The sequence below is a fragment of the Pan paniscus genome, chromosome 2 (genome assembly GCF_029289425.2).
Source record: "Pan paniscus chromosome 2, NHGRI_mPanPan1-v2.0_pri, whole genome shotgun sequence".
NCBI lineage: Eukaryota > Metazoa > Chordata > Mammalia > Primates > Hominidae > Pan > Pan paniscus.
Window position 1 is genome coordinate 101,995,412 of NC_085926.1, and position 23,034 is coordinate 102,018,445.

The window sequence follows — 23,034 nt, forward strand, 5'->3', positions numbered from 1 at the left end:
AAAACATTGGGGAGACTCTCCAGGATACTAGACTGGACAAAGATTGCTTAAGTAATAACCCACAAGCACAGGCAACCAAAGCAAAAATGGACAACTGAAATCACATCAAGTGAAAAAGCTCTGCATAGCAAAGGATACAATCAACAAAGTGAAGAGATAACTCACGGAATGGGAGAAAATATGGGAAAATTACTTATCTGACAAGGGATTAATAACCAAAATATATAAGGGGCACAAACAACTCTTGAGGTAAAAATCTATTAATCTGACTAAAAAATGGGCAAAATATCTGAACAGTTATTTCTTAAAAGAGACATACAAATGGAAAACAGGTATATGAAAAGGTGCTCCACATCATTGATCATCAGAGAAAAGCAAATCAAATCTACAATGAGATATCATCTCACTCCAGTTAAAATGGCTCTTACCTAAAAGACAGGCAATAACTAATGCTGGTGAGGAAGATGGGGAAAGGGAACCCTCACACACTGTTCATGGGAATGTAAATTATTACAATCACTATGAAGAAAAGTTTGGAGATTTCTCAAAAGATGAAAAATAGAGCTACTATATTATATAGCAATCCTGCTGCTAAGTGTATATCCAATAGAAAGGAAATCAGCATATAGAAGAGACATTTGCACTCCTCTGTTTATTGCAAAACTATTCACAATAGCAAAGATTTGGAAACAAGGGTCTATTGACAAATGAATAGATAAAGAAAATGTTCCATATGCAATGGAGCACGATTCAGCCATAAAAAAAAAGTGAGATCCTGTCATTTGCAACAAAATGGATGGAACTGGAGATCATTATGTTAAGTGAAATAAACCGGGCACAGGAAGACAAACTTCTCATGTTCTCACCTATTTGTGGGAGCTAAAAATTTAAACAACTGAACGCATGGGAATAGAAAGTAGGATGACAGTTACCAGAGGTTGAGAAGAATACTGGAGGCGGGGTGTGGTGGAGGAATGGAGTTAATGAGTACAAAAATTAGAAAACATGAATATGCTCTAGTATTTGATAGCATATCAATGTGACTATAGTCAATAATAATTTGATTGTGCATTTAAAAATAACCAAAAGAGTATAATTGGATTATTTGTAACACAAAGGATAAATGTTTCAGGTGATGAATATACCATTTACCATGATGTGATTATTACATATTGTTGAATAGTCCATATTCATAAAGGATAATTTTTATATTATGCCATTACTTCTTATAGGAACATGATTATTTCTGGATCATAAAAGTAGATAATAACTTATATGATATTAAACAGTATGTGAAAACAATTCCAGTTATAAAAATATAACATCCTAATTGTCTTCTATATAATTCTTTTATTGACTAAAACAATTACCAAAGTATTTTTTAAATATTCAGAGTTCAGAAAATAAATAGCAAAAACTTACAGCTCTTTTCAATCAACGCTCAAATTTTTCTCCCACACTCTAAATTATTACAGCCAGTAATGTCCCAAATTTTTTGTACATGTTTACACACAAAGGCACAAAACAATGGAATTATACTTTTCATTATATAGTTATGTGCTTTATTTAATCAACATTATAATTGGGGCTTTACCTCATCTCTTTAGTGGTGGTATAATAAGACTATCCCATACATATTCTAATATTTCTCTTAACTTGGAATATTTGTTTGATTTTTTTAAGTTACCACCATTTAAAATATAAAATATAAGCAGTATTTTTAAACATTTATTTTTGTGCACATATGTGAATATATCTAAAGTATAAACTCCTATAAGTGAAAGACTGAGACAAAGAAGGTATATACATTTAATAGTTACTGCCAAATTGCTTTCCAGAAGTGATGCAACCAAGCAACACCACTGTCCAAAGAATTTGTGAGTGCCTATTTTGATTTTATTCTGGTTAAGAAAGCAGATAATTAGTCTTTAAAATTATTATAATTTGATGGATTTAAAAACTTTGCAATATTGTTTTAATTTTATTGTTTCTTATTATTAGTACTTTGTGTATCTATTTATGTATTTATTGGACATATACATTTATTCCTTGGAGAGTTACTAATTATCAGTCATTGCCCATTTTTCTATTTACTTGTCTTGTTTTTTCCAAATAAAAATAATTATATATATATATATGAAAGCATATGTTAATCCAATTACTATGATTTATGTTACAAACTCCTTCTTTCAGTCTATTTCTTGTTTTTAACATTATGTATATTATTATGTTTTGCCTCTGTGTCTGCCATTTATATAAGTGATGAACACATGACTGGGTAGGAAAACAATAGCAAAAACTTACAGCTCTTTTTAATCAACATTCAAATATTTCTCCCACACTCTGAATTATTATACAGATTAATGTCCCACAACTTTTTGTAAATATTTGATTTATATATGGGGGTGGAAAGGAAAAAAACAAACACTGAATGATATTAAGGGAAAAAATTTTTTTAAATGTATCCTTATTCTGTTCTTCACTTACTACAGTTAGGTATTTTCATATAAACCTGTTTTTAGTTATTCAATGGTTAATAAGAGAATTTTAAACAACCGATTCTATAATCATTTCTTGAGTTATCACAATTGCATGGTGCCCATTGATAATTTTTCTTAGTTATCATGCTTTCAATTTTATTCATGTAATTCAATCTGGCTCAAAACGTGGGGTATTTTTATTTTATTTTACGTAACAGTCTTCAGGGTGAATTATTTAAGAAGTCAATTATATCATCAAGAACTCAGTTTCTTTCTAATATGTTCTGCTATCTGCAGAACTAATTTTATCTTTATAGGTAGCAAATTGGTTACTTTGAGTTCTAGGCTTCAGAAAGCTCACACGAAATCCAGAGGAATAATAATGGGTTCTCTTGGGGTTAAACTATTCTCACAAGGCACTCAACAATCTTCCCTTCACTACACATTGGCTGAGATTAAGTTGCGTGTTCATTCTTGAGCTAGTTAATTACTGAGAAGACTAGTTAGTTTGTGCTTTAATCCAGGCTTCTGCTGGAGGTGAGAAAGTTGTCAATTTCTTCTGAGATACACAGCTTTGAGGGAAATGTTAATACATTGACAGTATTGATAGTTGATTAGGAAGCAAAATGATGGGAATGGGACATGTTGATAGCCAACATCATTATAGATTCTAATATAACATGAGGGAATAGCATACTTGCATTTTCTCTCCTTCTACTGATATTTTTTTTTAATTTCTAAAACATTTTAAATGGAAACTTTTTAGACAAGGTTGCAAATTAGTTTTACCCAACTTCTCTTAATGATCACATCTTTCATAACCATAGTATAATGAGCAAAACCAGGAAAGTAACATTAGTACGATACTGTTAACTAAACTATGAGAACTTTAGTATTACTAGTAATATTTTGTAGTTTGTTTCCTACATATTTTAAATATGAGACATTAATTCTTTTTATTATTTTAAGAACCTCAGACTGAATCTTGATCCTTCATATGTAAAAACAAGAAATTAATGTCTTTACTCTAAAACTTACTTTTTCTACTTCAAAAGCCTCCTTCACTACCAGCATCTATCTGTATTACTTTAGGTTTACATGAATTATAATACACTGAACTTTACTTGTAAGTCTTTTTTATTTTTTGTGGAAGAGAAACATTGCTACATGAGCAATGTTAATTTCAAAATTTATAACAACTCTACAGTTGTGAGTTTCTTGGGCAACATTTAGTTAGAAATTAGATTTTGAAGAAAAAGTCAATTTTATGTGTATTAGTTAGAAAAGTTTACTCCATTCATCTTTCCCAATTAATGATAAATAAAGTAGTTAATTAGGACAATTTGGACCAGATGTCTGTATCCTTCCTGCAGCATTAAATTAAACTTACTTGTTGGTTTTCTTTCTTTTTTTTTCTTGGACACAATAATCTGCCTTTTACAACTACTTGCTAAATTTTCAGGTACCTCTTACTATATCTGATATCTAATAATTGGTTTTCTTTAGTATTTATTTGAGTTCACTCTTCTCTCTTTAAATCATTTTTTAATGAGTGTTGGGTCATTTCATTCATTCTCAGGAATTCATTCATTGTCTACTTGTTGACTCCAAAAATCATTTTCACGTACATCTTTCTTCTGAGCCCCATCTTGTACATATTCAGTACTTTACATTTATTTTAAGCCTCACATATTCAAAATTGAACTATTTATTGCTTCAATAAAAATGACTTTATTTTCCTATACCACATAAACATTTCTATCCAAATAAATTTTTGACTTCTAAATTATTTCACCTACACAATTAAGCAAAAATTTATAAATTCTGCCAATTTTACCTCCAAAATACATACTGACTTGTTGAGATTTCTCCATCTTAATAGGCATATGCCTAGTTCAGGCCAGAATTATCTCCCCTTCCACCAAAGCACATCTCATAATTATGTGGTGATATCCCAGTGGTCATCCTGCATAACACTCACCTCCTCTCAATATTCTCCACAGTGTAATCATCATGAATTGCTTAAAATATAAGTCAGATCCTGACTGTTGAAAAACAATTATCCATGGGTTCCTTGCATTTCTGCATGTCTTGCGAATGGAAGCAGTTATCTATATTTGCTGTAGACTATTTTTTGAAGGATGTTTGTACAGCAAAGATATAATTTTCGAAGATAATATATCTCATGCTAGACCCAAGTGTAAGCATGTTTACTGTCCTTTATAATGAAGATCACGTCTTTTCCTGGAGAAAGGGCAGGCTGTCCATTACAAAAGATTTATGTTCTGTAAGTTCAGAGTCCTTCTCCTGCAACAGCACCTATTCATTGCCTGTCCCAGTGTCCATCTGGGCCCATCTGTGTTGCTGATGTGGGACTTGGAAATAAGAAGAACTGGAACAAATATGTAGATCCTCATGCTGCTTGCAATGCTGTGAATGACAATGGCCTTTGTCTCTGGTTCAAGAGTCTCAAGTCTTCTACCAGCATTCCTAATTCTGTCAGGCTAACTTATAATCTTGCAAGTAAAGTCAAGTCTCCAACTAGTTGTATTTCTTAATAGCCTCTCGCACGTGCACGCGCATTAGTATTTTATTATAATACATTAAAGAAAATCTGGTGTCTCTGTAGAACCCGATGTTCTTCAGGATCCATATATATCATTCTCATTTGGTATAGTGCCATTCTTTGATATACTTACTACAATTTAGCCATCCCAGCCTTTCTTCAGTTTCTGAAATATGTCAAGGTTTTTCTTACTTCATGGCTTTCTCTATACCCTCTTATCCTAATATGACTCTCCTTCTTAACCTTTAAGAATCTGTCTCCTCACTTCTCCAAAAGAAAGTCTATCTTAACCAACCTCTCACTCCTTCATCGTCACACCCATACCATTCTTCAGTATCAGTTACTTGGTTTCTTTCCTCCTAGTTCTCACCACAGTGTGATATATGACTAGTTATTTGTTTTGTCTGTTTTCTCACTAAGTTGTATGTCTAAATCTCAGCACAGAGTTGGAATACAGTAGGTTTTCATTATGTACTTGTCATACCTAATGTGGTTGTGTATATATGATTTTCTATGTCAATCTTGTGTGGGAAAAATAAACATTTATTTATACACTTAATAGATATTGAGATATACTGGAAATCTATTATAAACTAGAAAAGATCCATTGTGTCCTAAAATCCACAACATGTAATCAATAAATTTACCTTAACTCTATATCTACATAGTAGTTATTCCAGTGTTAAAACATGAAGTGAAAAATAAACATTTCTTTTCATTGATTGAAGTTATATCTATATGAGCACTTCACTGAAGACAAAGTAGAGAATGGACTAGAGTTTTGGAAAAAATTCGAATATAGTTGGGATCAGACAAAATAATCAACTATGTGTCTTTGGCTTTTTGAAATTGTACTTTTCTTTCTATGTGATTTAATTTCAAATTAATATTTGGGTTTTCTGAGTTTTCTAACAATTTTGAAACTGAAAAGTCAATTGTCTCAGTTTAGAGCTATACTTAAACCAATAATTGAAACCCTTGACTTAGTCACAAATGCAACATATATTATTCAGTTGGTGGTGGGAGGTGCATGTATACTTCTGCTGTAAATGGGGCTCTTAAAGATGGTCATATGACAGAGCGTGTGAAGTGCAACCTTAGAGTGGGCATCTCAGATTATCCCAGTGACAATAGCTCCTAAACTGCTAGTAAAACTGTATCTAACAGGATAAAAAACTCAAGTCACTGGTAATTGCAGAAAGGGCAACTTGGCTTCTCTTGTTGACAGAAATACAGTTTTTCAAGTTAAACTGATCGATGCAAAGAATTCTGTGAGTTACATGAACAGCAATATTTCAAAAGGAGTGACAATTGCTTTAAAACTCCCATCATTGCTACAATACCTTAAACACAGCACTTACTATCTCAGTCTTCTATGGGGCCCATTCACCCAAATGATGATAAGTCCACTCTGGATTAAAGACTTATCTGAGTCTGAGTAGTGGCCCTGGGGCATATATTAGGGAATCTCGAACAAAGAGGTAGAAAGTGTTAATGTTATTTTGTTGTTTGTTTTAACTTAAAGGGAACTAAATATCATAAACACTTTTCAGGGCTTTATCAGGCTCAAATTTTTACAGTTTCGGGCAGAGAAAAATCTCAATGGCAGAATGCAAAAATGCGAAAGATATTACTAATAGATAAGAAAGATATATGAATACCGAAATTATATCTCAAATTATATCTCACTACAGAGATACAATTTAATCAAAGGTAGGAAGAAATGAAAACAAAGTAGAAACAAACATTTCTTTCTTTTCATATCCATTACAATTTTCTTAAGAAATCTTGAGACTTATAGAGCCAAGTGAGTAAACCAGCCAGCGGTCTGCAGTGGCAGGACCATGGTGGCACCATCAAGAGGGAGTGCGGGGTGAAACTGGCTGCGGGGACCCAGTGACTGGATGGCAGGTATTAGGTTTTGACAAGTTTGTATCATGCACAAGTATAAGCTAGTCATTCTTGGCTCAGGAGGCGTTGGAAAGTCTGCTCTGCCTTTACAATTTATCCAAGGAAATTATGTTGAAAATTATGATCCTACGATAGAAGACTCGTACAGAAAGCAACTTGAAATAGATGCACAAAAGTGTGTGCTTGAAATCTTGGATACCACAAAAACAGAAAAATCTTCAGCAATGAGGGATTTGCACATGCAAAATAAACAAGGCTTTGCATTAGTTTATTTCATCATAGCACAGTTCACATTTAATGATTTTCAAGATCTAAGAGAAAAGATTCTTCAAGTTAAAGACATTGATGATGTTCCAATGATTCTGGTCGGTAATAATTGTGACTTGGAGGATGAAAGAGTTGTAGAAAAGGAACAAAGTCAAAATCTAGCAAGAGAGTGGGCCAACACTGCATTCTTATAATCTTCTTCAAAATTACAAGTACATGTTAATTAGCTATTTTATTACCCAGTGCAACAAATTAACAGAAAAACTCTAGTACCTGGAAGGCTTGGAAAAAGTCATGTCAGCTTGTTTAATATACTAAATGCCTTGTAGCTCTGAGCTAAGTCTGAAGAACTGTTGCCCGACTCAACAGTGCATTCCAACTTTGTTAAACCTACCAACATCTTAGACTTTCCTATTGTGGTGTCCCTTAAGAGATGGATGAAAGTTCCTATATCAGTTTGCAAATTCTTATCATTTTTCAGTATCACAGGTTAGATTTCTACTCATATAATAGTCCTAAGTATGCAGCTGGTAAAATCAGATCTATATCAAATATTATGTTAGAGACATTCTTCATCCACCAATGTGGTAAATGTATGAAAATGGTGTGCTGCATCCTTTAACATGTCCCATACTCTGTATTGAAGAGTACAATAATGTAAATCCTAAAAACACCATTACTTTAGCATAATAAAAGAAAGTCCAAAGAGCTCCTATAAAGACTACTCTAGATAACTTTCCTTCTTTGATACTTGTAGCTTATTGTAATTTTCAAAAATAAATTCAAGGTCTTTATCATTGTATTGTCCAAAATAAGCATTTTGATTAACATAGATATAAAGTTTTATAATTTTTTTTAAACTGTGGAGTCAGTAATCTTGTCTTTAAAATATGGTAGTCCCATCAGTATAATGTCTTAAAGATGTTGCCTTTAATATCTGTTGGGAAGGAAATGTTGAGACTTTTCGAATCTCTTACTATATGTTTGCTTTTTTGTTTACCTAGTGAACAATGTTTATACTTTTATGGAGAGTAGGGGTCTACAACAAGAAGTATATATTTTCAAGCAATTGTTTAATGATTTCACATTTTCTGTAAATCATTTCAGGCTTCTACAGCTATAGATTCTCATTGTGAATCCCTTATTTGCTCATGCATAAGTGTATTTGCAATACCAAATATATAGGTTTAGTATTTTTGCCTGTTAGTGATTGTATCACATATGTAATGTTTTGGTCGATATGTTAAATCAGGCTTGTTCAACTCGTGGCCTATAGGCCGCATGCAGCCCAGGATGGCTTTGAATGCAGCCAAACACAAATTTGTAAATGTTCTTAAAACATTATGAGAATGTTTGTGATTTATTTATTTATTTTTATTATTATTTTTTAGCTCGTCAGCTATTGCTAGTGTTATTGTATTTGATGTATGGCCCAAGACAATGTTTCTTTTTGCCATGTGGCCCAGGGAAACCAAAAGATTGGACACCCCTGTGTTAAATGATATATAAGTACTATGGATGCGAATGTGGGAAGTAATTTTATCATGTGTAAATTATCTCAAGGACCAACCTGCGTAACTGTTGCTGCTTTATTTACAATGCCTTGTTACTTTGTATGCATTAGCTTTTCGATGTAAAGACTGTGTCTCTGTCTATCAGGGAGCCACCGTATTTAAATTGACTAACCTAATGTTACAACTACTTTGAGGTGGCTAAATATAAACCAAAATCCCTAATTAAAGTGGTATCATGTTGTATAACTTATCATCAGTAGTTCAATGAATTTAGATTGCCATGTGAGGGTTTGGATTTTTTTTTTTTAAAAAGGAGAGAGATTTTGAGATTTATTTATCTCTTTTACCATACGAAGGAATAACCATTGTAGACCTATTCAGAAACACATGTGTCTATGTGTGTGTGTGTATTCACTCATGTAAGTCAGTGGCAGAGACCAAACAATGAGTGGTTGATAGAATATGAGTTGATTCAGTCATTCTTTATAATCTATGCCTAGAAAAATCACAACTGTCAAGAGCATTGGATAATTGGAAGAGCAGGAAAGGACAAACTCTTCTAGGGAAAACTTAGGAGGCTAGTTAGATATTCCTTCTTATTTTTTTCCTAGGGATAATCCTAACTGCAAAATTTAAAAACAAGATGTATATTTTCCCATTTTCTATGTTAGTCTCATTAATAGAGTGGTACACTTCTCCCATAGAAAGGAAACTGTATGTTTCAATGACAATATGCTTTTAAATAGAGTGAGAATTAAGCTATTAAAAGCAATTTGGTAGATCTATTTATGTGTTTCTGCTGATTTTTTCATACCTGAGTATAGATGTAGAGGAAGCCCAACTATGGTTGCCAAATAAAATAGAGGATGATCAGTTAAATTTGAATTTCACAGAAATAGCAAAGAAATTTTAGCATAACTGTGTCCCAAATATTACATGAAATATAATAATGCTTGAAAAAATAAATGTTGTTTATCTGAAGTTTAATTTTACCTGGAATCCCTGATTTTATTACTAAATCTTATAAGCCCAGATCTAGGGCACTAAAAGCCTACCATGATGTCATCAATTGTGCATTGAGGGAGAAGGAAATAACTTAATGTCAGAGTGATCAGGTTATATTGAACAACTTCTCAAATTTAACTTTGATGAGTCTAGCGTAGAGGGATCTACAATTGAGATTTTATAAAAATCTATTCTTGACTTATAGAAATATTATTAACCAGGTATATTTCTAATTAAGAATTTCACTTCAGTGACTATGTATAGTAACTGCCAATACATTTATAGTTCTATTTATCTATCTATAAGAACTCATACCTTTCTTGCTAACACAAAAAGTAGGAAAGTTTCCTTCACATTAAACTATAGTGTTTTTTGGACTAGGTCATTTGAGCATTATAAAGAAACTTTGTAATTTAGTTGGTTTTCATTTGGATGATTTTACAATTTTTTAGAAAAGTGAAGAATGCATCAAGATATGATATCTTATTGAGGTTTTTTTGTCATTTCATTTGATGTTTGGAAGATGGTACTATTTGGCTCTGTTGAGCACTATGTATTCTTTCTGCTATGATTATAAACTTTAATCTCTGATGATTAGACTGAAAAGAGAGTAACAGGCTCAGGTTTATCCTTTAAGTTGTCTAGTTTAAACAACTTTTCAAAGATTTCTTTTGATGAATGTATTATTCACAAAGTAAGATAAATGTGAATGCTTAATAAATGGATTCATTGATTAATAAATCAACTAGTGAATATATTAACAGTCTTTTTAAATCAAGGGTAGTATGAAGTGGTTACTATTTATAAATAAGGAGTATTTGTAATTCTTATCTGTGAAACTTCAATGTGCCAAGAACTCTTCTAGACATTGAAGATACAACAAAGAAAGGAACAGAAAATTTTCTGCCTTTGTGGAGGCTATCTTTTAAAGTGAGTGTCAGACTATGAATAATATAGATGGATAAAATAAATAAATAAAATGCGCAGTATATCAGTGGGAGAGAAGTGCAATAAGAGAAAACATAAATCAAAGAAGGAAGATATGGAAGGCAGGGAGAAGTGAGTATTCAGTTTTAAATTGAAGAGGGAATGACTCACTGAGAAGATGACAAATGAACTAAGACTTGCAAAGTGTGAAGCAACATTTGGGCAGAAAGAACAGTATGTGCAAATTTCCATGGTGCAAGAATGCCTGGAGTGTCCTAGGGACAAAAAAGGAGGCCAATAAGGTTAAAATAGAGTAAGTTTGATGAGAGTCTTTAAAGTCATTGGAAGAGAAAAGCATGCTGCTTATTGTACAAGGCATTAGTTGAATTATCTACATGAATATTAGAAACACCAAGAAAGATAATATCAGTGCTAATGGAGAAATACAGTCACCAAGAAACTTAAAGATCCTAGGAATACCAGAAAGTGCTTAAGGATTGTTAGATGACTTCAAGATAAAGGGTAGTGTTTTAATGATATTTTACTCAACTGCAGACCCAGTGGTCTCTAAAGTGTTGGTGACAAAACAACCATCATTTCGGCAAGCTGGACAGGACAGGCAATTTTTCCTTGGAAGAGGAATGTAGGAGAAATTTCTCAAAAGACATAAAATACTTAGGGGATTTGAATGGTTCTGGCAGGCAAAGTAGAAAGTTTCCAGTGCTCCAAAGAGGTGAGGGATGGAACAGACAAGGCAGTGTGGCAAGGGATTCTGGGTATGACGAAAGGATTGAAGTCTTGTATTTTCTTATGAAGATGAATGAATGATCAGAAACAAAGGCAAAGGGTGCAATGATATTTGTGCTGATAGAACCAAGGCAGATAATGATTGCGAAGCTGTTAATGTTAGGGAAATATTAGGGTATCACCAGAATCTTACAGAGTTCCAGGGCTCCTCCTGTATGTGTGCTGTGGGGATAATAAAGGCCAGCAAAGAAGCGGCCTCTGAGGCTGCCAACTGACATCTCCAGAGGTGAATCAGAACCAATAACACAGTCTCCCATGTTGAACACTTAAGTTTTTTATTTAACACTTATTGTAGAAACTAAAATTTGTGTTTCTTGGCATTCACTTTCAGGATTATGAATCTATTAACATATTATGTTATTTTAAAAAATTAATAGATACCTTAATATATCTACCTTGGAATAATACAATAGAGGAAGAGTACACCATTTTAGTTAGCCACAAGAAAGTAGATGTAAGAAATATTTCTGCATGTGTGCATGTGTCTGTGTCTGTGTGTTTGTGCGTCTGTGCATATGTCTATATACAAATACATACTAATACCATTTACATTTATATGTATGTTTATTTATGGGGAGATATATACATGCATATATATATATGATACAATATGCAGAAGGGGAAAAATATACCAGAAAGCCATACAGAAAGAAATGTCTTTTCATCAAAACTTAGAACTCTGTCTACTGACTCTTTGGTTAATCCAACCTTGATTATATTCAGAACAAATATAATTTTCAAAGATAAATTCTGGAGATTTAATTGCCACTGTTCCCTCTTACTACAATGGCTACACACAAGTTGATTATATTTTATTTTTCCCTTGTTTGAACAAACTTATCTTGAGAAGTCATTAAAACAAGCTTGATACATCATGCTAAACTGTAACATCAAGGATTTTATGCAGGTATTATTATATTTGCATAATGGATTCTCTTTAAATTGGTTGCAGAAACATTTATTACCTAGGGCTTCTATTATAGCAAAGTATAATGTACCACACTAAAAACATTGATTCCCATCTGGTTTAGAGATTGCCAAATGGTATAATGATATGTGTGCTCTAGAAGATTTAGAAAGGATATTATATGGCTTGAAAGACACTTCGCTTTATAGGTTTCAGCAGGAACATGATTCCTAGAACTTACTTATAAGGTCCTAATCTTATTTATAACTTACTGGGAAATACATTTTTTCTTAACCTTTATGTTTCAAAAGAAATATCTACATGTTACCTTAGTGGCCTTTAAGAGCAGCTAGGGATTTTCCTGTTAGTAGTTTAAGAAAAGAACGAATATAGCAATTAAGCTGCATGTCTCATTTCATGGGCATACTGTGTGACCCCAGGCAATAGAGTAAATGTTATTATTCAAAAGAAAGTCATGTGAACCGAAGACTTTTTAAAAAACCACGGACATATGTTTGTGGTAAAGCTAAACAATAAATAAGTTGCCTACAAGTAAGCACAGTTCATGCAAATACATGAGTAGGTAATTTGGTTACACATCAAATTCTAAGAAGCTCTTTCTTCTAGCCAACTGAAACTGATTTTCACCCAGTGACTTTAAGTCAAGGAAGTCAATTGATTTTAAGACTCTGCTGAGAAGATGCTGATTCCTTATTTTTTTAAACTAAAACGAAAAAGGAAATTGACCTTCATTTTTTCCATTTCACATTCTGAATTCTCCCTCTTCACCTATTCTATCAAATCTTCTTTCAGAGGAATAGATGTCTCCTCCCTGCTCCTTCCTTCACACCTTTTTCATCCATGATTCACAGATCTATAGTACCCAACTATGTGTCAGAGTTAAAATATAACCTCTCAGACCTCAAGAATCTCTCCTAAGTGAGAAAAGGACTAGTAATCATTTCCATTTACATATCCTGCTAGATTATCAAAGCTGACTGCAAGAGGTCCGTTCTCTTACCTGTTTCCTTCACCAACTGATCAAAATTAGATTCTTTTACTCATTCTTTTACTTTTATGACTACATCTCCATATTATTGTTCCAGAAAGATAAGCCTAAAATCTTAATCTTTGACTCTTCACTGTTCTCTTATACTAAATTAGTTATCAAGTTAATTCAAGATTACTGACATATTATTAGTTTAAAACTTTCATTACACATGATTACCTTTTCACTGCCATTGCATTGCTTTAGGTTCTCAGAACTTATAACCACTTATCTTAAATATATTATAATTTCTTAACTGGTAGACCTAATCTCATACTCTTCAAGTTTGTAACTGTCCTATACAACATATCTAGCTGTTTTCTACTCCTTCATAACTATACTTATCTGCTTATTTCCTATTGTTTATTTTCTACATTCTGCATTATCTACCTGTGTCTGGCAGTAAGGCTCTTCAAAAATCTGATTTTCTTTCACTTTTTCTAGTTCTATCTAACAATATTTCTTTACTTATCTTCAGCATTGATGTGACGTTAGATTACTCACACTGGGATTAGATACCATTGCTATTTTCTGTATATTCCTTTGCCTTATCGACTCTTTAATGGAATACCTTAAAAAAACTACACATTCTATAAGGCCCAAATTAAAGATTACTTCTTAAATACAGCCATTCCTGAACAATCTCCTGAACATTTTTCCCTTATTCAACCTCTTTTTGTAGCATTTGTTATACACTAGGTGGCTCAGTAGGAGAAAAACTGTGTACCTCCTTTTACATTCCAGACATTATGATACTCTCTGTGGACACACCAGTAATATTCAAACATTACTTGTTCACAAGGAGCAAATATTTATTCCTAATTTTTAGGTTGTTTTGGGGAAAGAACTTCAGAATTCTAACATTTTGTAAATTATATGCCTTTATTAGGTACCAAACTAAAAAGTGGTAAATTAATTATGGATTTTCTTAAATCTATGTGTATTTTCTTTGTTTTATGACAAATTAGCTGAATTTAAAAATGATCCATACACAGTCAGACCCTAGAAAATCCAACCATATCCAAGCAATAAATTATATTTTCAATTGAATAAAAAATAAAACTTTGGTAAGGAGGCAAGACATTTATTTTGATTCTCACTTTTATTTTTAAATGAATATTATTTACTTCTAATTTGTAAATAAATAATTTTATAGGTAAAACACTCTGATTTTCTTTAAAGAACTAAAAATGTATTAAATTGGAGAGAGGGACAGCATTATAAGTTTTAAAATTAGAATAAAATATAATCTATTTTCAGGGGAAAATACAACTAAGGTAAAATTGGACTAATAATGCACAAACAGCCCCAATTAAACTTTTTTCCTACATTAACCTTTAAAAACATTCATTTCTCTAGATTTTGTTTTTCTAAATGTACTTTTTTTACTGCCAGTCAAAAGATTTTTTATGAGGACTTCCCAGGTTACCCTTTTTTGTTTTTTTAATATAAAAAGGAGTTCTGCAGAGTCCTAGCCCATAAAGTTCCAATTTTAAAAATGTAGACTAAGAATCTCAAATAAAAAATACAGCAGTAAAAATGTTATTAATTTATAGATGGTTGACATTTCATTTCTATTTTCATGGCAACAATGAAGGTAATATTTAAAGAACTACTCAATGTGATTGAGCTCTATGATGAATACGCTTATTCATTTTCATGCATATTTCAATCAGCATGAGGCCATCAGTCATCTGCAACTTAATACAGACCAGTAGCTTGCAATAGACTGATGCAGAGAACAACACAGTAGACAATCAACACTTTAAAACACCAAATAACATTTAAAAAAATGACTTAAGAGAATTGTCATGTTAACAATAACATGAGGAAGAAAACAATCTAAGGAGAAATGTAAACACACTAATATACGAGGGGATATTCAACAACTGCTTTGTCTTTTAGAGCAATGGCCAATTCTAAGTGCCAGAAAAGACTCAAAATTCTTTACAAAAGGACAAAAGATGTGTAATGAGAAACGGAGAAGCCAACAGAGATATTATTAATAATAGTTTCTTGATCTCAAAAAAATAGAAAGTTTTAGAGTCATATTTCCAAATAAGAAAAGGGAGCTATATACTAAATCCAATTGTCTGATTAACCCCTTCCCACTCCAGGATATTTCCTAAATTTTAAAATTATACAAATAAGGAGGCCAAGAAATCAATCAAAGTGCTGATAAAAATCCACGCAGATAGAATGGCAGTCTTGAAATGCTGCGAAGACAATACAGATTATTAGATTAGAGTCCAGGGATTCTGTGGGTGTGTTGGTGGGTGGGTGTCTTCATGAAATACCCCAAGGATCCAAGTACAAACCATCTTTCAATTAGTTCATGCCCTAATTAATGTTTCAGTTCACATTCTTCATTCATCTTTTTTAAGGCAATTTTTTTTCACTCAGTTTTAAGTTCAGAGTAAGGGAGGAAGGTACAGAAATTTCCTACATAGTTATTCCTCAAAGACCTAGAGGCAGAAATACCATTTGACTCAGCAATCTCACTACTGGGTATAAACCCAAAGGAATATAAATCATTCTGTTATAAAGATACATGCACAAGTATGTTCATTGCAGCACTATTTACAATATCAAAGGCATGGAATCAACCCAGATGCTCATTAACAGTAGACTGGATAAAGAAAATGTGGCACATATACATTATGGAATACTATACAGCCATAAAAAGGAAGGAGGTCATGTCCTTTTCAAGGACATAGATAGAGCTGGAAGCCATTATTCTTAGCAAACTAACGCAGGAACAGAAAACCAAACACCACATGTTCTCATAAGTGGGAGCTGAAAGATGAGAACACTTGTTCACATGTGGGAGAACGACACACACTTGGGCCTCTCAGGGTGGGAGCAGGGGGAGGGAGAGTATCAGAAAAAATAGCTAAGGGATTCTGGGCTTAATACCTAGGTGATGAGTTGACCTGTGTAACAAACCATCATGGCACACGTTTATCTATGTAACAAACCTGCACATCCTGCACATGTAGCCCAGAACTTAAAAGTTGAAGGAAAAACATTTTTCTATATACTCCCAGTCCCCACATGTGCATAGCCTACCCTATTATCAACACTTGTAAGAAGAAAGTGTGAACTTACTCTGTAGGTGGATAATATCACACATATAACATTTACAATATTTAAACACAATGTCAAACACTTAAGAAAAAATTATCAGGGGTAGAAAAATGCATAATATTTTTAAAGGAAAAACTACATGTGATATAGATATTAGAGATACTTAGAGAAAAAATATGGAGAAAATAAACAACAAAATTTCTGTCAGACACTGGAATCTATATTAAATAATACAGAAATCTTAGAACAAATAATGTATTAACTGAAATTTAAAACTAAACAGATGAATATAACAGAATATTACACACACAGCAAGAAAGAGTAGCTTAATAAATTGTAAATTGAATTAATATAAAATTTTTGCCATGTTCAGTGACTCAGGCCTTTAATCTCAGTACTTTTGATGGGCCAAGGTGGGAGGATTACCTGAGCCCAGGAGTTTGAGACTAGCCTGGGCAACGTAGCAAGGTCCTGTGCAATCCTGTCTCTACAATTTTTTTTTTTAATTAGCCAGGCAAGGTGGTGCACACCTGTGGTCCCAGCTACTTGGGAAGATTGATCGCTTTAGGACAGTAGGTCAAGGCGGCAGTGAGCTGCGTTAATTCCTCTACACTCTAGACTGGGTGACAGAGTAAGACCCTATCTCAAAAAAGAAATTACGTGTGTGTTTGTGTGTATGTGTGTGTGTGTGTGTGTGTTGTTTATAAATTTATAATATTCTAACTAGAAAGCAGAAAGAAAAATGGTAAAACACATCTAAAAATATTATTAGAAATCTAGATTAAAAGAGTTCATATCATTAGGTCAGCCTCACCCACGTGTCCTCCCAATCATAGTGTCAATTGACTTGGAACTTTAAGTAAAGCAGATTATTCTTTATCGTGTGGATGGGCCTCATCAAATTAGTTGAGAGTCTTAAGAGAAAAGACTGAGGTTTCTTGACGACAAAGCAATTCTGCTTGAGTACTGCAACATAGAAACCCTACTTGAGTTTCCAGCCTACTGTTCTTTGCTGTAGTTTTCAGACTCTATAGGGCAACATCAACTCTTTCCTGAATCTCCCACGTCAACCTGCCCCACATACTTTAAATTTACTAACACTCACAATTGGGCGAATCAATTACTGAAAACAAATCTCTTGGCTTATAGATATGTTTATTTACATTTACGTTTATGTATACTATTGGTTCCATTTTTCTGGAGAATCTAAATTAATACAAAAGTCAAAAGTTATTACTAAAACAGTATTTTAGAAGATGCAAATAAAATGGAATATTCCAAGTAAAAAAGTTTACTAAAATGGAAACAAAATATTAAAAAGAAGTTTGCAGTTGTCCTATATCTACTTTAGAAATTGGGTCTATACTCAAAACTATCTGCTGAAGAAAATTTTTGAATGTATTTGGTTTCACTAGCAATTTCTTTCAAAATTTTAAGTGTGAAATACTTAATGACTGCTTCCATAGGGTTATAATATGACCTATACAGTTTTAACCTAATAATGGGTGTTGTTTGAATCTACTAAGTTTGTGGTCATGTGTTATGCAGCAATCAAAAGCTAATATGTCATGCAAAATGTATACAGTCAGCTCTCTGTATTTGTGGGTTCCACATTCATGGATTCAATCAACTGTGAATAAAAAATATTTTTAAAGTAACAATACAACAATAAAATAAAAAACGAATAGAGTATAACAGATATTTACAATAACTATTTATATAGCATTTCCATTTTATTAGCATTATAAGTTATCTAGAGATGATTTAAGGTATATGGGAGGAAACATACAGATTATATGTAAATACTGTGCCATTTTATATGAGGGACTTGAGCATCCTTGGATTTTGGTATCCACAGGAGGTTCTCAAGCCAATCCCCCACTGATATTGAGGAAGAACTATATTGTTATTCTAAGGAAAGCAGAAGTAGAACAGAATTTCTGTAGGAAAAAAATACTATAGCAAGCAAAACTTAGTGCTAAAATATTTTCCAATGAGATAAGTACTAGAAGAATGCTATCACCAGTGATCCCCAACCTTTTTGGCATGAGGGACCAGTTTCATGGAAGACAATTTTCCACAGATGTAGAGAGGGAGTATGGTTTCAGGATGAAACTATTCCACATCAGATCATCAGGCATTAGATTCTCATAAGGAGCATGCAACCTAGATCCCTCATATGCACAGTTCACAATAGGGTTTGCACTCCTATGGGAATCTAATGCTGCCACTGATCTGATAGGAGGCAGAGCTCAGGTGGTAATGCTCACTGGCTCAAGGCTCACCTCCTGCTGTGCAACCCAGTTCTTAACCGGCCAAAGACTGGTATCGATAGCTTTGTGCTATCTACAAGTGATAAACATACATTTTCAATGGCTAAGCAATTCCACCCCTAGGTATTTACCTAAGAGAAATGTGTACACTATTCACCAAAGGCATATATAAGGATTCTTTTAGCAGCAGTTTACATAAAAATCCCATTAAAAAGAAAAAAGTTTATAAAATTTAGAATGGGTTTGTGCTTTGATAAATTCATAAAATGTAATACTATACCACTATGAACACAAATGAACTTGCTATATGCACTGCAATGAATAAATACCAAAAAAAGTAATTTTTAGCAAAACTCCAGCCACAAAATAATGCATATTATATAATTTAGTTGTTACATGGTTCTAGGGCATAAGTTATTAAAAATGAGGATATTATTACCTTTTGAGAATAACAGTGAGTAGGAAGGAGAAGGAAGTCTTCTGAAATTAGGGTAATATGACTTTTTTGTGTATTGATTACACTAATTGGGTTCCATTTGTGAAAAGGATATATACCTGTAATTTGTGCACTCACTCATATTTATCTTCTTAAACAAATACATGAAAAACATAATTAGAACTGTAAATTATTTTTAAGTTATTTTATGCTTTTATAATATGAATATTTTGAAAGGATGTTTGTGTTTATTTAATAAAATATAACAAAGAGCATAATTTAGAATGTGAAAAACAAAAATCCAACAATTAATGGTATTTTATATTACTAAAAGTTAACTAAATTTAAATTACTGTTTAAACATTAAGAATCACAGTATTTATGAAGTGAGGACATGAGAACTCGTTATGGGGTGATGAAAATCTTCTTTATCTTACTGAAAATAAGAGTTACATGAGTATGATTATTACAAATTCATCAAATTATCTACTTCAGAGTTTTTTATTGTCTATTTGTAAATGTTACATTAAAAAGGACTGTAACAAAAAATTGAACTCCAGTTGGTAGGTCTGCTACTTTCAGGAGCTAATCATAATCCATAGACACAAATGACATAAATATGAATTTTGACAACCCAAAAGATTAAACTCAAAGAATACAATTCCAAAAAACATAATTTTGAAAGATATTCAAAACTTTTTTTACAGTTTTAAAACAGGATTTATTTGAGAAACATATAAAAACATGATAGAACCCTTCATAGGCTATTTCAAACAATAAAATTGGCAGTAGTAACATACATATTTTTAAAAGCATAAATATTTAGGTATACTAACGATAGTCAGATATAAGTCATGAACAGACAAGCTGAATTCATAAAAATAGGTCAAAAACACAATATATAAATGAATTTCACTATGGTTGATAATTGTGTGCCCCCCGCTTTTTAACTGCAGTCCTCAGAAATACTGCGACAGACAACGTAACTCTTTTGAGGAGTTAGATTTAAAAACCCACAAAGGGTCACCAATGTATATGCAGTCATCCAAAGAGCCAAGATATCAGAAAATTTTCTTTCACAAATGTAGATGAACAGAAAGTATCCAGGTCCCTTGGACCTGGCTGAATACCACTTTTTCTAACCCGTGGAGCCACCTTGCCCTGACAGTTAGCAAGAGGACAAGACTCACAGAACAAACACCACCGCCCCTCTGTCAGCGGGAAGCAGTTATAGAAGACTGACCTTTATCCATTTTCCCAAATAATTAGGGTCTTGGACTCTTGAAGGAGGAAATGTCGGAGTAGATAGTTACGAAGTCATGAGCAAGGCAGGAGAGCGCCCTTCGCCCCAACCAGGAGGGTCAGAAAACCATCAGGTGATGGTCAGGGAGTTGTTAAACTGTCTCTCTAAAATAATCATTTGTTGCAGCTGGTACCAGGGAAAGGCAGTCTCCCTGTAGATAGAAAACACCTGAATCTGCCGCTCATTAACTTCCCAATAAGATTTCAGGAGTTGGGCAAGTGGTGTCAAGCATGCACAAGAAGAGGTAAAATGGCAGAGGAGTTTAACTGGTATATGACCTTCTCTAGGAACACCTGACTGGTAAGAGAAAAACACCTCAAACAACTTCAGGAAACACACTGTGTATGCGGCCCCTCCCAAGTGTTGACAAGCCACTGCGCAGGTGGACAGCCCAACCCGAGGGAAGAATTCGGGGAGAAGAGATGCAAGACCCAGAACAATGCCAACATATAAAACCCCAAGTCAAAAGTCAAACCACACACTTGAATCTCTCAAGTCGCTCACTTGGCCCTCTTCTGAGTGTACTATACTTCCTTTTGTTCCTGCTCTAAACTTTTTAATAAACTTTCACTCCTATTCTAAAACTTGCCCCGGTCTCTTCCTCTGCCTAATGCCACTTGGTCAAATCTTTCTTCTGAAGAGATAAGAATTGAGGTTGGCTGGGCACGGTGGCTCACGCCTGTAATCCCAGCACTTTGGGAGGCCAAGGTGGGTGCATCACGAGGTCAGGAGTTCAAGACTAGCCTGGCCAAGATGGTGAAACCCAGTCTCTACTAAAAATACAAAAATCAGTCTGGTGCAGTGGTAGGCGCCTGTGATTCCAGCTACTCAGGAGGCTGAGGCAGGAGAATCACTTGAACCCAGGGTGTAGGGGGGTGGTGCTGAGGTTTCAGTGAGCTGAGATCACACCACTGCACTCCAGCCTGGGCAACAGAGTGAGACTTCATCTCAAAAAAAGAAAAACTTGAGGTTGCTGAAGACCTGTACAAATTTGCCACTGCTGACGAAAGGATATCTCTTCAATTACTGGAGAAATTTCAACCTTTTTACATACATGCACAGTGCTTACACACAAAATCAATGTTTTGATAATGCAATCTCATGGAGTCAAATTTCTGATGTCAAAGGCAGGAGAAGAAAAGTCTATCACAGCTCTGAGAGAGAGAGAGAGTGGGGAGGAGGGGAGGGGAGGGGAAGGGAGGAGAGGAGAGGAGACCAACGTGCCTCCTGTATTTGTTCTTTTGGAGACCTTGGCTGATTGAATGGTGTCTGCCAACGCTGAGGGCAGATCTCCAAATAGACCGCTCAGATCCACACACCATTCTCCTCTGAAAAACAACCTTATAGACATACCCCAAATTATGCTTTTCCAGATTTCTAGGTATTCATTAATCCAGTGACACTGGCACCTAAAATTAAGTCCCCAAGTCTACTCCTTGTCAACTTGGCATCCATATACATCTTAAATCAAACTTAATTTCAAAATATGGATGATAACAAGGTAACAGTTCCACTTAACATGATGCAACTAACATGGTGTAACTATCCTACATACAATAGAAAACACATTAATGTCTTTCCCAAAATTTGGCTTTCGGGATTTATATATTCTGGATTTTAATCTTTTGTGATTGTGACTTGGGATTTAGATTTTGGGGAATTGATTACTAGCGATTTTGATCTTTTGCAATCTCATCATCTAAGATTATAATGCTCAGGATTGTGTTTTAGGATTATTATCCAACTCTACTTTTTTCAGTGCTATGAGATAGTAATTTTGAGTCTCTTATTATTATATTTGAGGTTGAACTAATGAATAAATATATTTAAAATCAGGGAGTCAGGTCTCATTTGAAAAAAAGCTGAAAACAAATGAAAGGAAGATTAAAGTACACCTTGTGGTGTTTGATTATATTGGGGAAAGGGAGGCAGAAGAGACGAGAGGGAGACAGAATAGGGAGAGAAAGAGGGAAAGGTAGACTAAATGTCTAAATACAAGGAATAAGTATACCTTTAAAATCTATATTTCTTAGCTCTGTCTAATGTAAAGACTCTAAGGCAATGGTACTTAAATAGCAAAGAACAACTGTAGTATTCAGATCTTACGATGAAAATCTCCTATTCTATTCAAAGTAACCAATGCTCCTATGATAGAAGGAGAAGGGAAAGTAGAAGATGATTGTGCCTACACATGGTCACAGAATAACAGAGACAAATCAAAAGGACGTAGTTGCTGTCTTAAAGGGGCTCTCACAGGTGAAACCTGGAGAAATTTGAACATGAAAATAAAGATAATAATGAGTTATAACGTACTAAATAACATAAGACATTATGATTTCATGCTGGTATTAATAAAGAATAAATACACACATGCAATAGAAGGAAAAGCCCTTTCTTACATTCAAATGACAACTTAAAAATATAGATTAAATGATGGAGTTAGGAAATTATTCATCGATACTTAATAACAAATTTATTTTAAAAAAGATATCCACATAAGCTT

At 33.6% G+C, this 23,034-nt stretch overlaps 1 pseudogene; it reads left to right on the forward strand.

The window, feature by feature from the left end:
• Window positions 1-6,983: 6,983 nt before the first annotated feature.
• On the forward strand, window positions 6,984-7,494 carry LOC100995455 (ras-related protein Rap-1b-like; annotated as a pseudogene).
• Window positions 7,495-23,034: the final 15,540 nt, after the last annotated feature.